Below are 23,218 nucleotides of genomic sequence, written 5' to 3' on the forward strand. Positions count from 1 at the left end.
CCTTTAATGAAGTTTAAGTCTTTCTGAAGTCATCCACGTAGTCAGTGATGCTAAAGTACAAACAGCAACGCCTTCCTGGTGAAATCACAAAGTTTTGGGAATCTGTTTTCATGCCGAGTTTTCACTCAGACTCTGGAAACCAGTTGAAACATCAGAATTTTGTTTTGAAACAAGAGAAGTGGGGTTTTATTTGGGAAGTAGCACCCTGGAATCAAAGACAGCCAGTCATTCCGTCCTTTTCATGCTTGTGGGGATGTCAGGGCAGGTCTTGTTTTCAGCTTAAGTCACTCATCTGATGGCACCAAAAATCAAGAATTTTGTCCCTAAATCCAGAAGGATGTATGACTTGTTCTGCCTAATCTGTAACACTGTTGTTTAAAATACAATATTAGGATCTCTGATACGCAGGGAAGACGTCAGATTTGCTCTTACCACTTCCCTTCAGGTCTCATGCTTTTCCAATTTCCATTTGTGAAACAGGCTGTTCTGTGAACAGTGACCACCCTTCCCAAAATCCACCATCTAGTGGGAAATGGGTGCTCTTGGGTTAGAGGAGGAGACAAAGAGGCCAGTTGTCCCATGCCTTAGCTGAGTCCATGGCCCACTGTGCTTTGAGCCACCTGGTCCAAGGTAATGTGTCCCTGCCCATAGCAGGGGAGTTGGAGCTCGATGATCATGAAGGTCCCTCCCAGCTCAAACCATTTTATAATTCCATGATTCTGTGATTCTGTGTTTTTGCCAAGTCAGAACTGGTGACTTTGAATGAGAAAGTGTAAGTCTAGACTTGCACAGGATGGAGCAATGGGACAGTCTTGGGAATACTTTTGAGGAGCCAATAAGAAAATTTTAAGTGTAATGCAGGAGACAGGAGCACACTGGAAACTACAACTCCATCTGAACCTTCCTCTGGTCAGAAACAGAAGGATCGTGGAGACAACAGAAGGGATTTCAACGTGGAGATGGGGTACAGCTGATTTCTGGGAGGACAGGAGCTGCACCCTTCATAACTAACCACTGAACACAGCTGCTGGATGTGGCATGGAAATTTTTGCACCATTTCTCATGCTGAATGTGTCCAGGAAAGCTGTGCTAAAGTGGACTCTTTATCTGACTCTTTATCAGGCCTCAGAGAACATCCCCCTGCTTTGCTAACAGACATCCATTCACCTTGGCTTTTTTTATTCTTGTTGCTATAAAAAGATGTGTTACCACGAAATGTTGTGTCTTAAACTGGGGTTTAAGAATAGGGAGTTGGGGGATTTTTATGAATGACATCCCTTCCTGCCTTTTGATGAAAGTTATGCAGGTTGAGTTCCGGTGTAATTGTCCTCCATCACGTAAACTTTGACGAAAATTCAGATTCTTTGTTCCCAGTCTTGCAGCATTTCAAAGCTCTCTCCTGTTGCCAAGGCTAAGTGCTGTTGAAGTGGTGGTTTCCCAGTGTGAGAGGAGAGCAGGGAACACAGGGAGGGAGGGCAAGGTTTAAAACCCAGAATAGTCTTAAAAATCATGACAGCTAAAATTAGGACAGAGGGGGAAATAAGTAATTCTGACTGTTGTTGTCCCTGGTCTTTGAATCTTTTCTTAAGAAGTTGTTGAATTCTGCCTGCATGAACAGGCAAGGACAGAAAATATCAAGGCTTGACTGAGAAAAAAATGAACTCTTATGTACAGTATTAAAGTCAGTTATTTACTCACCTTCCATGTAATAAATTTGCCTTGACTGCTTAAGCAAAGCTCATGAAAATTGAGTGGAATCAAGTGAAGAATCTATTGCCTCTCTACTATTGAAGAATGTATTGCCTCAATTAATTCTTCATTGAATTAGCTAGTGTAAGTGAAGTCACAAAGATTTGGAACCCTCAGCAGTTTTAATGAATGTAATTTATATATTCAATTATCAGTACCAGTTTATGGAATTGTTTAACAGCCTTCCCTCATAGATATAAATCAAATTAAATCAATTAATCTTTAAAAAATGTAAATGGAAAACCTCACAGAAGTCCATAGTTTCATTCATTACATACAATAAATATTCCTCATGGAAAGGCAACAAATGACATCTTTGGGGATTTGCCTTTCCAAATCCTTGCTAGCAAGAAGCTATTGAGTTCAACAGGGATTTTGCCTGAGCAAAATTCCCAGATTTGAGCCAAGAACAATACCAGAAAACCAATCAAGGAAAATGTTGGTAAACAAGTTGTCATAACAATTCTCTGGATTCAGTGGTGCTGGTTCTTTTTAACAGTACCTGCGCTGACATTGTGTCTCTTGAAGAGAACATTATGGCATTTTTTGTTAACTTTTTGTGTGTAATGAATTATTTGGACTATCCATAAGCATTCATCCTGGAAATGTATTTTCTTTTTCTTTTTGCAAAGGCCACTCTTCTCTTTCCCGAAGCACAGATGAGCTGTGCATGACTGAACCCCCTTCACAGCCAAGAAGATCAGGAGTGAAGATGCCGTGCAGTGGAGTGAGTTGGACACAGTGAGCGTGAAGAGGGGGCTTAAACTGGTCAGAGAAAAACACCAACCCCCTGAAGGAGCACAGGGGAACAGGTTTGCTGTCACCAGGATCGCAGGGTTCCCCACACCGGCAGCACATCTGTGATTCACAGAAATCCTTTGCCTAAGGGAACACCCACATTCCTTCAGTATCCCACTGCTCCTCACCTGCTTGCCATGCCAAGCAAACAGAGCAGCCCTACACTAGATATGTTTACTTCCCTGAAACCCCAGGATCTGGGGATCCTCCTCATAAACCGAGGGCCAGGGGGAACTTCTCTGCCTGCCAAAAGCTGACACACACACCTGACATGTCACAGACATCCATCCCGCTGCCGAGCAGCACGAAAAGCATCCCCCGAGAGGTTTGCCCCAGTTCACCCAGAAAAACCACCCAAGGAGCAGCTGCTGGGTAAACACAGATGTGCAGAGCCATTAGAGATGCACCAGGACACCTCAGACACCGGCCCCGGTGACTCACGCAGCCAGACAAGATGCTGCAGGGTGTCTGAGATTTGAAATTAAGCGTGTGAAAACGAGATAGAGTTCTGGCGATACATTGTTTTGGTGCAAGCTGCTCCTTAACCTCAAATTTAAAGGGTGTGCAGTAGAACATTTAGTCATCTAAAGTCATAAAAAGTGGTAACTCCAGGGGAATTTTGAGCGGGTAGAGTAGAAACTACGGTGATATTCTCAACTTTGGAGAATTAAAAAAAAAGAATTACTTAAATAACTGCTATTTTAGTGACACTTCATTTCATAAAATAGCTTTTTTTCTACAAAATGTGAAGTCTAAAATAGACATATAGTAACTTGTCTTCATATCACATACTTTTACTATCTTTGAATTTGGTCTAACTAACTTCATTAATATTAAATATTCAGAGATATGCCAATAGTAGCAACTTTATTATCCTCTTTTTAATTTGTCCTTTTTTTTTTTACTTCCTTTGGAGGACAGATATATTCTCCACTGAACCACCAGCAAAAACTCTCCTTTTGCCTTTCATGCCAACAAGAGTTGCCAATCTTAACTTATCATCGAGGACTTAATTATGCCAGTACTAAACTCATCAAATATCGCATTGAGTGTGGCAGAGTGCTATAATTTTGATGCCATATTTCATCTAATAAATACTATGTAGATAGGCAATATCATAAAATACTCCCTTTCCTGCACTGTGTACAAATAATTACAGAATTCAAGACTGACAAGATCCTGGAAGATTTTTCTGGTCACTGGCTCACACATCAAGATTGACCCCGGATGGTCTTCAGCAGATGTGGGTAAGTGAAACATCTGATGTGACTCTCAGACATGCAATAGTTGTTTGAGATATTAAACTACGTTTGATACTAGTTCTGAAGGGGGAGAAGTAAAATGCATATTTAGCACTTTATCATTTGTGCAAATATTACTAAATCACAGAGCAGGGATCCAGGATGAAATGGAAACAGCAGAGCTCCTTTGACCTCTTCACTCACAACACTAACAGTAATCAGCTTATGTGTGAAACTAAGGGAACAAGAGCATTTAGAAGTGTTATTTACAGGGTGACACCTCAGTATCAGTTTATACCATGGTGAATTCCTTTGTATTATTGTGAAATATATTTCTGCATTCTGGCATTATCAGTTGCTATTTCCTTCACTTCTGCCTGTGGTCTGAGGTTCACAGAGACAGAAAGATCAAGTGTAGAGCCAAGGGTTAAAATTTTGTAGCTACAAGCTTGGTGAGCATAGCCGACCTTCAGGATAGATTATATTCTTTTTTCTCAATAATAAAGGCAAACATAATCCAAAATTTCACTGGGTAAATTTTGTTAATATGGGATATTGCTGGAAAGAGATACTCACTGTGAGGACAGAAGCTAATGAGTTCTCATGGCTTCCCTGTCCTCCAGCCCTGTGGCTTGAGATCCAATTTTCATTTCTTCGGTGCAGATATTTCACGAAATATTCTGAGTTAGGAGTGTTTTGGTCATGTAAACTCCAGACCTGCTTTTGAACAGAACTGACCATAACCACATTAAGTACTTGGCTTACGTGGCATTTCTGAAATACCAAAGCAATGCAGAAGATGAGCTCCTGAGCTGCTGCACTGTCTGATCCAGATTCTTCTGCAATAAATGGAAAAAATCCCTTAGGTTTTTCCTTGTTCTCGAGAATTGCATTATGTTTCTCTCCCACCTTGCAGATCTTTTTCTCATTTACTGCATCACTTCTCAGCTCCTCACCACACCTGACTGTTCATTTAAACATTTCCTTATTAACAGTGTATGGTGGAAGCTTTTAGTTTTACTTTCTGTCAGATTTAATTACAAGCTTCATGTTTCTTTCCCTTCCACATGCCTTTGCTGATGTTTAACCAATCTTTTTTTGCAGGGAAGAGTGGGGTTTACACAAAAGCTCTGATTATGGTAGAGATAATTGAAGGAAAGCAGTTTTTGAAGGATTGTGCTGCCTAGGCATCTATCCCTACCTGCTCACGATCACTGCCACGATCTCCACACAGTGACAGCCAAAACCATAGGGTTGACATGAATTTAGGTCATTGCTTGAACATATTTAGGTGAAATATGATAAAATACACATAATATTTACATATATTACATATGGGTTGTATTTTTTTTCCCTGTCTGAAGTGAGTTTAGGACTTTACTGTCCCTACCTGCACCAATATGTTTCAGGAAATCTTCCAATTTCAGAGCTGCTTTATATGATTCTTGTTCCAAAGAGACAATCATGTGGCTGTCTTTATTTTTCTTTTTCTTTTCTAATTTTTCTTTCAGAATGAAGAAATTTCACTTTTCTGTGTGAGATGAAAAGGAAGAGCAAGGCAGTTCAACATCAACCCTCTGTGTTTTTAGATTCTGAGATTTCATCTTCAGGTCTGTTGACTGCATTTGTTTTTAACATATTTCAGCCTTTTATTTTTTATCTTTTATAGTTTGTTGTCCCTGTGAATTTAAAACCACCTCAGTATAATTAAACAGTAATTTAATTTAAGGAATTACAGGAATTAAATACAACCATCCTCCCCTGACTAAAGCACAGTGTTTACCACACTACTTCAAAGAGTGGTCAGGACAAAGTTTCCATTCAAACAGATTCAATGCTATAATGATCTGTTTTCTCTCTTTTCAATCTCACTTCTGTGGATTGAAGGGAACTGAAGTTCACCTCATAATAACATACTCACCAGGACTGAATTTAATAGTAAAAAATGAAGGCTTTGGGCTTACAGGGTCAACAACAGTGGTGATTTTTGATGCAATGCAGAAGCTTTTTGATTGGAAGTGACTGAGAAGAAAGACCTGTGTGCACTGACCAGTCTCAAACCAGCTGTGACACTTTCTCAGGCCTGTGCTCATGGTCTTCCTCGTGTCTTGGGGTTTTTCCTACACTCCCGAATCAGGAAGGTACCTGGATGTCAATTAGTCGTGCTTAGCGGTGCACAGAGGAGAACAAGTCGTAGAACCACAGAAGCAGAGAAATACAGAATAATTTAGGTTGGAAAAGACTTCCAAGACCATCGAGTCCAACCTGTGACTGATCCCCACCTCGTCCCCCAGCCCAGAGCTCTGAGTCCCACGTCCAGTCATTCCTTGGACACCTCCAGGGGTGGGGACTCCACTACCACCCTGGGCAGCCCCTTTCAATGCCTGATCACCCTTTCCATTTAGAAATTCTTCCTGATGTCCAGCCTGACCCTCCCCTGGCACAACTTGAGGCCATTCCCTCTCCTCCTGTCCCTTGTTCCCTGGGAGCAGAGCCCGACCCCCCCCAGCTCCCCCCTCCTGTCAGGGGGTTGCAGAGCCAGAAGGTCCCCCCTGAGCCTCCTTTTCTCCAGGATGAGCCCCCCCGGCTCCCTCAGCTGCTCCTTCTGCTCCAGCCCCTTCCCAGCTCCATTCCTTTCCCTGCACTTGCTCCAGCCCCTCCATGTCTCTCTTGTCTGAGGGTCCCAGAAGTGCCCCCAGGGCTGGAGGTGCCTCAGCAGTGCCAGCACAGAGGAACAATCACTTCCCTGGTGAAGTTCTCACATTAGACAGGAAATTCCAATATTTCAAACTCTGCTGAAACAAAAAAGTATAAATATTTTTTAAAACACGTGTGACTAAATGTTCTCAGAATACTTTTAGAACAATTTTGCCATTAAATCATGTTGTCCTGTACTGCAGCAACGTAATACATAGGAAAGACTCAGCCTCGGATAAGGGAGGGAGAGACTCAGCTGTTCTTTTGTACATTAAATGTCTTCAAATGGCTTGGGCTAAATTAACTTCACTCTAGGAGACTTGCAGAACTAAGAGACATTAGAAGTTATTTTTGACTCCTTATGGCTGATGATTGAGCTTTCAAAGATGGTAAAAGCTGCCATAAAACTGGGGAGAACTATCTATGCAAGGGAATAATAAAAGTTTCTACAGGAAGCCCTTCACCTCCCACCCACCTAAAATAAAGGTTTTGCACTAGAAAACAAGTTTGCAAGAAAGCTGCTTTTATATTTGAGTAAATTAACATCCATTTTTGTGGTTGTGTCACCTGCTGTAGCTCAGATGCAGGAGTAAACAGGTAGTAGATAAAGTATTTGATCTTTAGTCTGTGCAGTGCTTAATGAAGGTGATTGCCTTAGTGTATCTGGTCTTCAGGGTCTCCCAAAATGAAGTGGGGCCTCCCAGAAAGAAGGAAAAATTAAAAATACATCACTGAAAGCTACAATGGCAAATTTCAGCTATGCAGATGCCACAGCAGCAGGTGCATAACCTGAATGGGTCAGAGTCCTTACATGTGTTTGGATATGAGATATTTATCTGTTATTTCATGCTAAAAATACACACTGTAGCTGCTGAGCCCCGTGATGAAAAATAGGGATCTGCTCATAACCTTGTAAAACAGTCAGTGCTGTCATGCTGTGGGAACAAATGCAGATATTCAAAAAGAATAATACAGTTTCTTTTACTTTTCTGGGGTATGCGTTTGTTATTTTCACTTAGAAACTCAGTTTGGACATCCACACACAGGCTTTTAAAGAAGTGTTATTAAATCCTTTACATCATGGACCATAATAATAGGAAGTTATTTCACATATCAATACAGATGGAGCACAGTTCAAATTTAAAAGCAGGTACACTGCAGATCCATCTAACAGTCACTTCAGCCAGAACTCTTTCAAAAGACCATGATTCACCAAGGAACAGAACAATTTCCATGTCCAAAGCTCTTTTTTTTTATTGTATCTCTAAGTGCCTCACAATCAGTGGAGAACTGTCATTTTCCAGCCAACTTTAAGCCATGAGCTAAGTGAGTACCTCTTCAAAGTGTTTAGTGTCAGCTCAGAAAACACAGAAAACTCCAGACAAAAGGAGAAAATTAGCATCCCCAGGAGTAAAAAAGCTCATGCAAAGCTGAAGATTCAAATAATCTCCGTTCTAGTCTTCAAAAAAATACCCAAGAAAGGATTTTCACTAAATTTTTGGTTGATGATATGTCTGAAACTGAGTTTTCCCCAAACAGAAAATTTTATCATAGCAGAAAAGTTGTCTTTTAGAATGTGTGAAACTTTTGAGGAGCCTTCAGAGCTCTCTGAAGACACAGAAGCAAACGAAACAGAAAATTCAAGCTTCATTTGCTGTCGGTAGATAATGCCAGAAAAACTTGATATCTTTGTCCAAAAATACAGGACATTCCAGGAAAAGTGTTACACAATCTATGTGAGTGTGGGCACAGCATCTCCTGCCAGAACTCTGGTGAGAAGACACCAAGCAACGGGGAGGTGACAGCAAACAGCAGGTGAAGAAGTCACTGGCAGAGTTTCCCAGGAAATAGGGCTTTGGCCTCAGCTCGTTCCATGTTTTCTTTTGTGAATTGGCACAAAATGACACCGTGTTAATTCAATTTCCCAATGACCTGAAGCTGGAGGGGATCTCCTGTTAACAGAAAAATCAGGACTTTATGTCCTGAAAGCTGCATGACCTTGAAGACTGGAATTAAAAGAAAGCTGAAAGGAATTTACTAGGAAAAAAAAAGTAAGATTGCATACTTGGAGACTGATCACAGGCATTTCTGTTGTGAGATGGGACATAGCAGTTGGAAAAGAGTGAGAAAGAGGGTAGCACAACTGGTGGCAGAGTGACTGGTGTGATGCCAGCAAGGAGAAAGCTGAATGCAGTAGCCAAAAAACTGAGTCCAGTAGACTCAAGGAAAATTATTGGCCTGGTATAAGAGATGGAAGAGAAATTCCAGGGAAAGGAAAGATCATTTGAAGATAAAAACCCCCCAAATTTGGAACAAGAAATCTGAATCGACCTTTCCATGACTACCTTTGAGCTGATAACAAAAAGACCAGTGAAGTTTTGGAATAGTATTTTAATAGGAAAGAAAGAGAAAAAAATGGTTTTGTAACAACTGCCATGTGGGATTCAGCTTCAGTTTCCATCTCTCACAAGAACACGGGAAGGTCTTTCTGAGCAAAGTGCTATTCTCTATTTCAGGAGCTTTTGGCTAAATGCTTCTCTCTGAATCTGCAGTGATGCAATGATGATTTCTTTTTTGGCAGATGACAGCATGGAAAATAATGGCACCACTGTTTTACCCTCTTATAGCAGGGCCTGATGAGAAAAGATTTGTCTCTGGATGCACATGTTGGTTTCTGTGGCTCACCATGATCCATGCTCATGAAGTTCAGATGTTTATACCAATGACCAGCACTAATAACTTAAATATACTGCTCCACTCTTAGAATCTTGCAATATATAATAATATTGGTTATATATGATCTCTTAGCCAAAAAATCCCACCTACATATTATTTCACTTATGCTCAGCTCCTCATTGTTCTGAGTGGAGGCAGAGTGATTCCACAGCCTAATATTTCAATGGGGTTTATTCCTAAAATTATTTTGGTTCCAATTCAATTAATTGAATTGAAATGAAATGAATTGAAAAGGGAAAGGGATTTCCCTTTTAGCTCTAATTGCCCTAAATTTCTTCAGACACCGTCTATTGCTCTTTATGATGCTGCTTCACCAAAGATTAACTCCTGCCTCTTCTGTTAAATTAAATTTGTCACTGCAGGCTTTCAGCGTGCAGAAAGGTCCTCGAAGGTTCACTTAGGACAGGGAACAAACCCTGGTGCTTTCCAGGGGACCGATCATTTGGGATTGAAGATTCTCATGTGGACTATGTAGATGTTCTCTCATTACTACTTTTAAACGTGTACAACATGAAAGGTAAATAATCTAGATTCTTTCTCTTCTCATTTAGAGGGAAGTTTGTGAATCTAATGCACTTTGACACCTTTTCACTCAAATTTATTTTGCATCCTTTGCACCTCCTCCATTTTCCTGGAACTGCTCCAGTCCCATTACCTGTTTTCTTTAAGACTCATTTAAGTGTTGCAAGTACCTCTGAAAAGTGCAGTGTACCCTTACCAGACACTGCTGGGGTGCTCTTTTGACCATCTCTTTTTCCATCATTATTTCCTTATTTGACAAGCTCAAGGCCCTACTCTCATGCCCCAAACTCCTGGGAAAAATCAGAACATTTTGAGGCAGGTTAAGAAAGTAAAAAACCTCGCCAAACATGATCCCATTTCCATCTTTCTCTGCATCTTTGAAGGAGGGCCTGGCGTGATTTCTGACTGACTTCAGCACAGCAAGAATCCTTCCTTGTCAATGTTATTCCAGGTGAGACCAACTTTCTAACGGCTTTATTTTAGCAGGATGACACCAAGAGGAATGTTGTTTATGATGGAAATAGAAAATGCGGGCTCTGGTTCAGAGTAAAACCAGGAAGATGGGTCCTATTTCGCTCTTTTGTTTTGAGGGATAACTCATTTGGACTTAGTTTCAAAGGCAAGTTTTAATTAAAAGCACATTGTGCAGATTTGTAAGAAAGTGGCTAACTGGGAGAAGGTCAGCTGCCTTGAAAGCAGCAAGTCATGGGAAAATTGTGCTATTATGGGTTACATAAGCATAACAAAGCTTTCATCTATAATTACTATTAAATTTGTCCCCTTTGAATAGGCTGCATAGCTCTACTGGCCTTCAGGGCTTTAGTTAACATGGGGTTTGACTTTTTGCTAGTGAAAGATACTCCCCAGTCAGCAAAGAATATAATGAGACCCGATTCTTCACTTTCAGTGGGCAGGAGAGGGAATAGAGTGCAAAGGCAAAGGAACACAAAGACAGCTGAGCAGAAATTGCACCAGATAAAGGTCAGCTGGTGTTCCAGGACAGACCAAATTTAATCCCAGAAATCTTTTGTTTGTTTATGAAACACTGAAGGAGGAGGTGTTCTACAATGACTGCTAAAAAAAGGGGGCATTGCTTGTCATCTGTGAGGAGTAGACAGGTCTTGGGCAATGTGTAATACTCAGAGAGAGGAAAATGATTGCTTATCATAGTTGTACCAAGGAATGGATTAATCTTACGGGTTCAAAGGTTGGAAGCAAGATGAGCATCACGGAGACCAACCATCAGCTGTAGAGAGCGAGGTAACAGAAGCAGAAGGCTGAAGTCTGGAGGATGGAAAAAGTGTCATCCTATGTCAATACAAATCCTAGAATCATAGAATATGCTGAGTTGGAAGGGACCCCTCAGGATCATCCAGTCCAGCTCCTGGCCTTGCACCGGACACCCCAAGAGTCACACCATGTGACTGAGAGTATCATCCAAATGCTTCCTGAGCTCTGGAAGGCTTGGTGCTGTTACCACTGTCCTGGGGAGCCTCTTCCAGTGCCCAAACACCCTCTGGGTGAAAATTTTTTCGTGATATCCAACCTAAACCTTCCCTGACTCAGATTCATGCTGTTTCCTCGAGTTCTGTCACTGGTCACAAGCGTGAAGAGCTCTTTAAGGATGACATGGAGCTCCTGAAGCGAGTCCAGCAGAGGGCTAAAATGATGAATAGGGGACTGGGGCATCCCTGTTACAAGGAAAGGCTGAGGGAGCTGGGCCAGTTCAGCCTCAAGAAGAGACTGAGAAGGGACCTCATCAATGTCCTTCAGTGTCTGAAGGAGGGTGTCAGAGCCCAGCTCTGCTCAGGGGTGCCAATGAATAAGACAAGAGGAATGGGCAGAAACTGATGCACAGGAAGTTCCACCTGAACATGAGTAAGAACTTCTTTAAGGTGAGCACTAGAACAGATTGTCCAGAGAGGGTATGGAGTCTCCCTCATGGGGGATATTCCAGAACCATCTTGATGCAATCCTGTGCCGTGTGCTCTGGGATGACCCTGCCTGAGCAAGGAGGTCGGAGCAGATGGACCACTGTGGTCCATTCCCAATGCGCTTCTGTGATTCTGTATGTGCTACTGGACACATTCAAAGTAGAAGAAAGGGTTAGATGGACTTTTGACTGTAGTTATTTTCATGTTATACTGTTATAAGCAAGACCAGGAGAGCTCCTATGCATTTATATGTATATACAGGACTAATCTTTGATGTTCTTCACTGAGACACGTTTGCTTTGGTTCTGCTCAATTCATTCAGCTGTCCAAGTGTCCACTGAATGAGATCTGGTATTAATGCAGGCTTGAAGCTGGACATTGTCTCTGAAGCATGTCTTACATGCTGCTCTTAGTAGCTTTTCCTTTCAAACTCCTTTTTTTTTTCCAAACTGACAAATACATCAGTGAGTCAAAGTTAAGTGGTTGAAACGAGTTACATCTGAAAACTTGGCATGACCCCATTCCACCTGAAACAGAAATACAGGCATTGTCCTGCTGACTGGATATGAAGAATGCAGTCTAAGGTTTATTCAAAAGAAGTGGCATTCAATGAAAGCACCATTAGCTCAGGTGGAGCACTGTGCTGAGCATCTCTACTGATAAAATAGTGACTTGTGGAGCAAAGTTCTTTATTTGCAGTTATTAGTATGTCCAAAGCTAATGCAGTAAAATTCTGGGTAACTGATATCTTTTTGTGGGTTGTAGTAAATCTCAAATATTTTCTTTCCCGGAGCAGGAGATGGAGACATTGCTTCCTGTGATTATTTTGCCCTAGGATTATAAATCTGTTAATTATTTCTATTTTACTGGTTAGGATAGTTCAGATTGTACTGTAAGTTTTGAAGGAAAACATCACCTAAAGAACAGATAATCCCCTAAATTTTGCCAGTGGTACATGATCAGGCAACTAATGATTGTACTGTTATGATGCTTTTCTGGCCCATTAAAGTTCTCTAGAGAGGATCATCACCTTTTATCCTCAAAACAGGAGGTTATCCCTCCTGCACATCATCTTTCAGACAATAATATGTTAATTTTTATGTTTATTTATTTTTATTTTAAGTATTTTTTACTTCCCTGGGGATTTTCTAGCTCCTGCCATAAACTACAGACAAATAAGGATACTGTTTTCCTTTATTAAATATCACAGAGCTAAAAATCTGCTTATCATATTTAATACATGAATTATAAAATATTAAAAGGTACTTTCCCCCCCTTAAATATTACAGTAGACACATAGACTAAGTGATGAATAAATTCTGGTTCTGAGGAGACATGTGCTTAACTTTACAGATAAATTCAAGGAGACCACCTGTGCATCTGTTTTTTAAGACTGGAAGCATAATGTGCCATACAAGCAAAGCTGAAACCTTTCAAGGAACAAAACATGGAAGTGTGTTTTCCCAGCAGGTCTATTTTCCCTAATGCCTGCTGCCATTTGCTTTGAAGAGTAAAAAATGGCTCCTTGAAAATGCATTCTCAGATTGGAGATTTAATGACTGGGATGTGCTGCATGTGCACTTTCATCATCTGGAAACGGCTTGAAAACACTATTTTGTGCACAAACATCTGGGCAAACATCTGCTGTGTTTCATTAGAGATAATTCATAGACCAGCTCCCTGAGCTCTTCTAGCCCAGTTTCCACTACTTGAGCAAACAGCTAATTTGTGGTTGAATATCAAAGCAAAATATTCCACGTGTCTTTCCCAGTAGTATTCCCTCCCCCCCAGTTACTCTTGTTCTTTTTCCATATTAAGATTGCAGTGTTTATTTTTACCTGCAACCCAAAGAGTTAGTGCAGACTGTTAACCTGCAGAGCCCATTTTTTTCGGTATCTTTGTATCATCCAAATGATAAAGTTTGACTTTCATCTTTGGAAGTACTTTTGCAGTGATTCTTGCAATTTTATGGCATTGGCATGGGATTATATTTTTGTATCAAAAAAATCCAACAACAGGATTTCCAAGACATGCATTGCCACAAGGTGGAATGGGAATTGGAAAAGAGAGTATATGGGTCTTTGTTGCTTCTAGTAATTGAGTGTATTTCTGCCTTTGCTTCTCACACTTACAATATATGGCTCAGGAAAAGAATATGTATTTGTTTGAAGGGTATATTTATATAAAAATGATTCTGCAAATATTAGCACGACTCAGAATGATAACATTAATCCAATTCAGCTGGTCATGACTTCTGAATATTTGAAGTTAACTGGACCAGAAAGATTAAATAAAATTGGAATAATGTTGCTGCTTTATATCTGCTTAAAATAATCCAGGATATAGGCTTAATCAAGGCTAGGATTTTAGGTGATGAGTTTGTGTATTTATGAGGCAAAAGAAGATCCTGAAACAACAGTGCCAAAGCTGCTTTGAGAGCCCACCCCAACCTTTCTACTGTGCACTGTAAATACAAATTAAATTCTGCCTTCATTTTGTGGAGGTTGGTGTGTTTCCCCCCCCCCTTCCTTCTTTTCAGCTGAATAGCTAATTTTATCCCAGGGCCAACTTCCAGTCCAGGAAGACCATTACCTCCCACAAAACACAGATTGTGGGCCGTGAACCTGATCAGAGCAGTAATTAACTAATTCAGCTCAGGACTTAGATCCACACATTTTGTCCCATGCAGCTGTTCGGGGTTGCTTTTGATCAGGAGAAGGGGAACTGGAGTTGCTCTTCAGCTGCATTTTTGGTAGGGAATCACTTAGGGCCAAACTGCAGGCAGGATAAAGCAAGAATTGTGATGAACTTTTAGGTTTAGGACAACCAAGGCATTGTCAAATAGCAGTGCCAGAGAGGTACTTCAACCAAACAAAATATCCATGTTCATGGTGGCTCTGACTTGCACGGAATCATCCTTATTTATAGGAATAACAGGTATTATTAACAAATGTCCTGAAGGTGGCCAAAACAGGAGGGGTTTCAAGAAACATGTGCATTTGGGATTAACCAATTTACACAGCCATGTTTTGTTTCAAAATGATCATTTGATCATTTAGATCATGCAAAATTTTCAGTACTGAATTTTTCCTGTGACTATGAGACATATAAAGCAGAAAAGCCACATATCACAGGACTGCCAAAGGCAGTAGCAGAAAGAAAGTCAGTTCTGTACTTAGAGCCAAACAAAGGAAGTTTTGAGTTGTTTTTAGAGGAGAATCTACAAGACAGATTTCTGTAAATACAATAAAAAAGTCCTCGTAGTGAAAACAGATTCACTGCTGGGAAAGGCTGTTGGTTTTGCCAAGAGCCACGAAATTCCACATGAGAAAAGAAAATAATAATTATAATAATATTATCACATTATTTTTAAAATGTTATTATATTAATATTATTATGTTTTAATTGATGATGATCATAATGATAATGAAACAATTGTACAGTGCCCCCACTGCAAGATAGGTTTACTTTTTTTTAAAAAACCAGCAAAATTAGACATGTGAAGAAATAAAAAACTACAGAAGATGTCCTGCTCAACAGTTAATGGAATCAAAAGCCAAAGTGAAAAGATAAAGCAAAAATAAAGGGCCTTAAGGTTGCAAGTTGGCTTCAAACTGAAGCTTGAACTGCAGTTCAAAGTAGAAAATGTGGATTTATCTCAAAAGGCCACAGATTGCCACCAGCCCTGAAGACTTTACACTCAAAGTAAATCAATATGAGAGTCTCTCTGGGAATTTCTCAGTTTCCCTTCAAGGAGCCTTATGATTATAAAAAATGCCTTGGGGCGTTTTGAGTGAACTTCCAGTTTAGAAATAAATGATTCAAACTCTGTTTTCTGTTATCCAGCAATAAATCCATCGTAACTCTCCTGATAAAAACTTGGCTCGTGTGTCATCACTGTATCTGAAACGTTAACAAACTATGATGTTTGCAGGTTGTAACAAAACTTGTAGAAAAAACCATCTCCTGACAGTAAATCTGGGAAGATTAACTAGCAAGTCCTTAAATTGTTGGCCTAACAGTTTCAATTTCTGGACAAAAAAAAAAACAACACAGAAATACAGAAACTAAAGTAAAATTTCCAGCTGAACGAGACTGATTTGTGAGCCCTCTCTCTGCCCAGATGATAAGAAATAAAGACAATTTGCTGGCTTTAGATAAATGCAGACTTCTTTTTTTCTTCATCAGTGGTTATATAGCTATCCTGAAAAGTGTCAATTTGACAGCCCTGGACACTATTTATTCCCAGATCACATTAATCACTCACACCCATTTGGTTTTGTGGTACAATTCACAAGATACATGTAAATTTTGGGCTGCTGCTCTTGCAACACTGGTGGCAATGAGAAGAGGGAAAATGAGAGCCTGTCAGATTTACTTTTTGCCAGTAAGTTTGTCCAATCCCAAAATTTTGCTTAAAACGACTCCTGAATATGGGACAGAATCTCAACAAAACTAAAGAAAAGTCATTCATAGGACCACAAAATCATTAAGGTTGGAAAAGACCTCTAAGATCATCAAGTCCAGCTGTTAACCCAGCACTTCCATCTTCACCACTAAACCTTGTCCCCAGGTGCCACTTCTGGATATTTTTTGAACACTTCCAGGTATTGTGGTTCCACCACTCCCCTGGGCAGCCTCTTCCAAGCCTGACCACCCTTTGGGTGAAGACATTTTCCCCAATATCCAACCTAAACCTCCCCTGGCACAACTCGAGGCTGTTTCCTCTCATCCTGTCCCTCGTCTGAGCTCCCAACCTCCTTCAAACTTCCTTGAATGGTTCACTGGGCTTCCATTTGCTTGTTATTAAATGGAAATAATCATATTTCCCTTCCCTTACTCACTTCCTTTGTAAACATTGATTTCAATTTTGTATGTCCCATAACACCAGTGCTATGGATGCATCCACTGCAGTGGATGATGGAAGCAAGGAACATATATCCAGCCTCAAAACTATCTTTACACTCATGAAGCCTCACAGCAAAACAGAACCGCCAAAAGGGAAAACAGAAGAAGGAACATAAAATCATAATGGACAGGAAAAAAGGGGCGTGGGGGGGTAAGCATTAATTATCAATAAAACTATCAGCAAATAATAAGTTGTTGGCATAAGCTGTAATGTGGCACACAGCCACCTGAGCTAAGGACTCCAAAAATAAGCTGCAGGGGAAGAGCTACCCTTGAGATCATTCCAAGAAAGCTTGTAATGATTTAAGGATCTCAATGTCCCTCAAAGGGACAGGACTTCAGACCATCTTTAGCAAAAAAAAATTGTCTTTATTCCCACTGGAGAGGACATGTATATGTGTTTTTGGGGGGTGAGGAGTGATAATAATGTGAGGAAGATACAGGTACCCGATGCCAACATGTGGCTTGGTCACGCACACTAATCCCCGAGGAATTAAGCCTGCAGGTTAGAAAACCTATTTCCTGGGGACTTATTTTGTGCACTGGATTATTTCCACTAGAATGCCATTCATTTTTTAGCAGGTTGACATAAGAGGCACCAAAGGAACTGGCAGAGGAGAGGCACAGGCACAACTGGAGCAAAGCCAGGAGATGCTCACAGACGTAGTAGTGCCTGTCTCACCACACCCATCCTGCTTCTCCAGGAGATTATTCACAGAGGAAGATGTGTTGAGATACTACATTAAAACTTCAGAGCAAATCAAGGGGGACAGACTCTGTGTTTCTCAGAGGCAACATCTTTTCCCAGTCTGATGTTCATTTTCTTTGTCAGGCTGCAGGCGCGGTGTCCCACGTGCACACTTGGCTCTTCCTGTCCGCTGAAGCGCTAAGATGGGAAGCTTAAAATATTAATGCACTTCTGAGAAAAATAAGGACAAACCCAGAGAGGCTTCAACAGGTGCTTTTTGCTTTATTTTCATATCTCATCTTGGACAAGCAGAGTCTGTGGAACACCTTTGTTCCTAGAAGATATCACAATTCAGTTCTTGTGCAGAGTGTTAAGACAGAATCACAGAATGGTTTGGTTGGAAGGGACCTTAAAGACCACCTAGTTCTCCACCCCCATTGCCATGGTCAGGAATGCCACCCACTGGACCAGTTGCTCAGAGCCTCATCCAGCCTGGCTTTGAACACTTGCAGGGCTGAGGCTTCCATCCAGTTTAAACACATCAACAAAATCTCTTACCCACGTGTTTGTTGCAAAGCTGAAATGTGGGCTGAAAACTGCCTCTCTCTTGTATATTTTTGAGAGCCTTCGATGAACACAGTAAACGATGGGGAAAGAGGTTACTCTGCTGTTACACCAGCTGAGGTGGGAATGGATGCATGGAGGAGGTTTGGGATGATGAACCAGACACATGAGAGATGCCTCTTGCTCACAGCTGGGAGTGTTTGGGTAGGTGTTCCAAATGAAGAACCAGTGGAAATTAGAATTTTGCACATCAGTGACTTGAGGGAGATAATGGGTGTCAGTTTGTGGCAGTTTAAATACGACTCCAAATTACAAACTTGAAAGCCTTAAATACTTTTAAAATAGAGTTAAATCACGTTACACAAAGGCAGTATAGTGAGATTCCCAGGGATGGAAAGTCTTTGCTCTACCTACATGATGAAATGTGCCAAAAAAGTGGCAGTATGCCCAAAGAGCCCCTTCTGAGAAAGCATGGGAAAGAAAGGAGGATACTGCAAATTTAAACTGAAAAATCGAACAAGTTGATTGTGCCACTTTAAAATAACACACTGTTGGGCCTCTGCAGGACATGGATTTCAAGTGTTTTGCAGCAGTGGATGTCTGCTAAACAAAACAGTATTATTCCTGAATATATTTGGATAAGTAAATGAAACAGTTATTATGACTCTGGTACCCAGAGAGTGTTCTCGCTGTAGCATTTCATCCAGAAAGGCTGAATACAATGTACTGAGAAATAGCTGCAGCCAGATGAGAGCAAAACAGCAACAAATGAAGGCCAGGAAAATTGGAAGATGAAAGCTTCGTGGCAATACAACTGTCCTGCTTCTCTAAGGCAGCTCATCTTCAAAGCAAACTGAAAGCAGATGAGCAGGAAAGCTCAGGACCCCGAGCTTTGCTACTCCTCCCCAGATGGGAGGGAGTGGGTCCATCAGCCTCCTTATACCCTGACCAGGGCTCACTGTTCTTCTCACCTGGGGTATTTGAAGGATTTCAGCTCCCACAAGGCCAGTTTTCATTTTATTCCATGGCTGAGAAACCAACTCATGGGGAGGTCGGTTGACTCCTGACAGCAAAGCTCCTCATTCTTGAAGAATGTAACCCTTCTTCCAGCACTCCCTGTCCTGGAAAGTCAGCCAGGAAGATACAAATTTAAATATTTAATGGAACTAAATATTTAATCCAGTTTAATACTCACCTTTTCTCTGCTATTTTCCATTTCTTCATTCCATCTCTGTTTCATGTGCTCATTTTTCCTTTTCCTGCATCCCCTCAAGTAGTTTCTCTCCCTGCAACCCCTGGTAGGTTTATACTATTTTTGCCCTGTCAGTCAGTCATAGTACTGCTGCTTCCTTCCCTCTTTTATCTACAAACCAAGTAACCAGGAATGTTTTCCATCACACACTGACTTGATGAACAGGAATTCTTGAGACACAAAACCTCTAATCTGCTCTAAATATTCCCCCTCTCATCCTGGTTTCCAATTTTGGGACTTATTTCATCCCTACATGGCTCAGTGCTGTAAAAGGGGCACAAGAAGCTACCATATCTCATGTGATGGGATGATTGTGCCCAAAGAGGCTGTGGCTGCCCCACCCCTGGAAGTGTCCCAGGCCGGGCTGGACGGGGCTTGGAGCAACCTGGGATAGTGGAAGGTGTCCCTGCCCATGGCAGGGCGTGGGACTGAATGATCTTTCAGGTCCCTTCCAGCCCAAACCATTCTATTTCTCTGTGAGTTGGGTGGTCCCCACACCACAGCAGCACTTCCAGAGGGACCAGCTCCAGGTGCTGTGTGAGTGGTGGAGATGTGAGCACGTTTTTGCAGAGGGCTGAAGAGCTGCTGCTACTTGAGATCCACTCCTGAAGTCTCCCTGTCGCTGCTGGTGCCCAGTGGTGTCAAAAGGCTGCTCTGGAAATCACTACTCTCCCTCTTCCCTGCAGGGATAATCAGATGAGGAATGAAAAATCAGATCAGGGAATGAAAAAGATCATCAAATTCCAGAGCAGGCAGGAGAGGGAAGCAATTTAGAATCCCAGAATGGTTTGGGTTGGAAGGGACCTTAAAGATCATTTAGTTCTACCACTCCCCTCCTCACTTTGATTATATACAGATGACAGGTCCCACAAGTAAGGTATTACTGGAAGAAGGAAGGTGTCAATGTCCTCACTAAAGCAGGGGTTTAAAAAACCCTGACACAAAGATGATCTGAAAGTTAACACCTGCTATTTTTTGCAACACTTTGGAGATAGTTAAACTTTCACCATTCATGTTTATTACCATTTTTACAAACTTTCAGTTGAGTTCTGACAACAACTTGGAGAAAAGGGCTGGTTAGTTGTCACAAATGTGACAGTCTGTCCTTACTTCTCTTTTATTCCTCTGAGAGTTATCCTATAATTTTTGAAGTCCTAGATTGGTGTCAACAATCTATTTGTTCGGGGCTTTTCTATTTTCCAGACTTCTCCTATGCTCTCACCCACTCAGAGACAAACAAAGGCAGAAGTGTCCAATTCCAAGTTTTTCAGCTACAGCATTTCACCAACCTGTCCTGAATAATTGGGCTTTAGTCACCCCATGTTATGTTTCAATTCCCTGGACTTCTACCTGGAAACACAGTGAATAGTCAGTAATGGACAAAGACTTTTCCTGCTTCCAGCTAAATCAGTCCATCCACAGCTGAACAGGAGTGTTTGTATGAAGAACAATTGTTCCTTAACCCCCTGACTTAAACAAAAAATTCATCTACACAAAGAAATTACAACAGCAAAATACAAAAAAACAAGCAAGTCTGACCTGAGCAGCTGTGAAGAATTGGGGTATTGTTCATTTTGGATATTTGCAACCAAGGCATGCAGAACTCAACCGTTTGTCCCAGATTTTGTGTCAAAGAGAAACTCAAGCAGGCTTTGCTGGGAGCTTCAAAAACATTTCCATGACATGAGGGTTGGATTTATGGCCCAAGGATTTGCTTAGCCTTTCCACAGAAGCAGGCAGTGATAAAAGCAGTCCAGAACTAACCCTGGAGCTCCAACAAACAGCACAAAATAACTTTTTCCCAAACCAGGGCATTGTGCAGGGTGTAAAGCATTGGGCACATGCTGCCCACTGGCACTAAGAGGGACAGTAAAGGACTTCTCTAGCCCAGTGAACCCTGTAAAATGTGTTATTATTATTATTATCCATCCTGGAATGTCTCAGAACCCGATGTGAGTGTGTAGCTAAGCATTGTTTTACTTCTCTTGGACACTGGGAAATTTCCCTTCACCTTCATGTATAAAATCCAAGTTTCTTCCATCAGGCTTAGTCTTTTTGATCCTGGTTTTTACAGTGCTGGGCACCCCTGGTTTCTGAGCAGGCTGCTCAAGTCCTACAACAGGAGAGATGATTGTTCCCATTAGTCCCATTCCTGATTCAAAGGGGGCTTTGACAGGGAAGTTCTTTTTTCGTCTCAGTGCAATCAGTTTGGAGCAATTGTGTTGGAAAGGATTCTAAAAACCAGTCTGGAATCAGCACGTCTGTGAGACATCACGGAAGATGACAGCCTATGGCCAAAAAATGAAGAGTGAACTTTATTTTGCTCTCAGTAGTAGGACGCTAGAGGGAGTGTCTGTCCTTTTCCTGCCAAAGACTTCTTGGAAGACTAAAGAGAAATAATTTCCTGCAAGCAGTGAGTTAAATGCAATTCATATTTAATAACACAGAATCATTTGAGGTGCATAAACACAACACTGAGTCATAACATTGAATTATCACCATGACCTCTGCTCTGGCTCCTTCTCCCACAGTCAGTGTGTGGTTCTCTCCTTCCCCCTGTTTTCATCCCCAGCTAGGATTTTAACCTGCCCTATTCTCACTCTTCTGTACTGTACTGAACTCCTCATTCTGCCTTAAATAATTGTAACAAGAAACTGAGCTTCTACTCTATTCATCTGGTCAGTCAGGTCAGCTGATAATCCAAAATAAGTCTTTAAAAAAATCTGCAGAACATCATAAAGCAGTAGAGATGCAAAATTTGTAACTTTTAAATTACAGAGGGCAAGTAATAGTTTTGCAGATATTAAGATGATTGTATATACATTCATTTAGACATATTTTATTTACAGATAAGTCTGATTTTATAGGTGTATATTATACATTAACATGTAAAGTATCCAAAGAAAAATAAACTTGTTCAGACTGAGGATGTGTTTCAGTGCATTTCCCCTGTTTTAACCTGATGCATGGCTAAAAGTCAGGGTGAAGCAGATATTTATCTCATAGTTGCTAGATGCCAAATAGCTCTTTGACCTCCTCTTTGTCCTGCAAACAACATTAAGAGCAGAACCCATGAGCAAAAAGTGAGAGCAGCAAATTTCAAGCTCCCTCAGCTGTCACAAGGGCCATGAACTCAACAGCTACATACCAAGGAACTCAGAGAGAAGAGGAAATTTCTTAACAAGCACATGCCAGTAATTTGAGAAGCTAATTGGTGTAGAAAGCAACATCCCAAAAGTTCTGGGAGAGATTAGATGGAAATTAATTAAATTGATTTAAAACACTTTGAAAAATCAGTGATCATAAGTGACAGTCTTGGGTTGGACCATAAAATAACTGATTAAGTGGAATAAATGCAATTGGATCTGGATAACTAAATCACAGAGAGCCAAAAGGGGAGGGATTAGAAAGTGATTAGGCTAATCTTGAAGGGCAAATTAAATGAGAGGAACTTTCCAGTCCTTAAATGCTTTCACTATCTTTGTTAGTGGGAACAGTATTTGTTTTTGAAGAAGTGGGGCATAAGAAAGAGGCGCACAAACTAACAAATTATTGAGCAAATGAAGTCAAAACACTCCTATATGCCCCCTCTCTTACAACAAGGAAAAGGAAGGAAAGCAAAGCAATCAGACTGCAACAGAGAAATTGAAATATTTCCTTAGCAGTATTCACAGTATCTTGAGCTCCCAGACTGTTGCAGAATTTCAAGAAGGATTAGAAACTCATACAGACACTGCAAGCAGGGAGAATACTGCAACATGAGGGGGAAAAGGGTGTTAGAGGGGCCCTTAAAGGTTAGATGAATCACTCTCAAGAGTTAGGAACAGCTAAATCTGTCTCATCCTCCTAAATTGCCTTATCTCAGAAACAGTTTACCAGTTTCTGTGTAACATAGATCAGCCTGTTCTTCTGTAAAGCTCCATGTTACAGCTTTCACCATCCTTGTAAGAAATAAAACTGGGTAACACAGGACATTGTTTGTTGTTCTTTCCTGTAAGGCAGCTGGTTCTTGGAGACCAGATACACCTTTCACAGGTGTGCACAGCAATGGCCATAACTCCCTTCTGGATATATGAGCTGGGAATTCACAAGGTCATCACATTCAGAGAGGCTGGCATTTAAATAAAAA

At 41.0% G+C, this 23,218-nt stretch overlaps 1 long non-coding RNA gene across 1 annotated transcript; it reads left to right on the top strand.

Annotated features, from left to right (window-relative positions):
- Positions 1–2,400: 2,400 nt before the first annotated feature.
- Positions 2,401–5,458, top strand: LOC113979051. The gene is made up of 3 exons (XR_003537704.1): positions 2,401–2,490; positions 3,707–3,794; positions 5,300–5,458. It is a non-coding gene; the product is annotated as an uncharacterized LOC113979051 (long non-coding RNA).
- Positions 5,459–23,218: the final 17,760 nt, after the last annotated feature.

The sequence above is a fragment of the Neopelma chrysocephalum genome, unplaced genomic scaffold (assembly GCF_003984885.1).
Source record: "Neopelma chrysocephalum unplaced genomic scaffold, ASM398488v2 Primary Assembly neopelma1_380, whole genome shotgun sequence".
Classification (NCBI taxonomy): domain Eukaryota; kingdom Metazoa; phylum Chordata; class Aves; order Passeriformes; family Pipridae; genus Neopelma; species Neopelma chrysocephalum.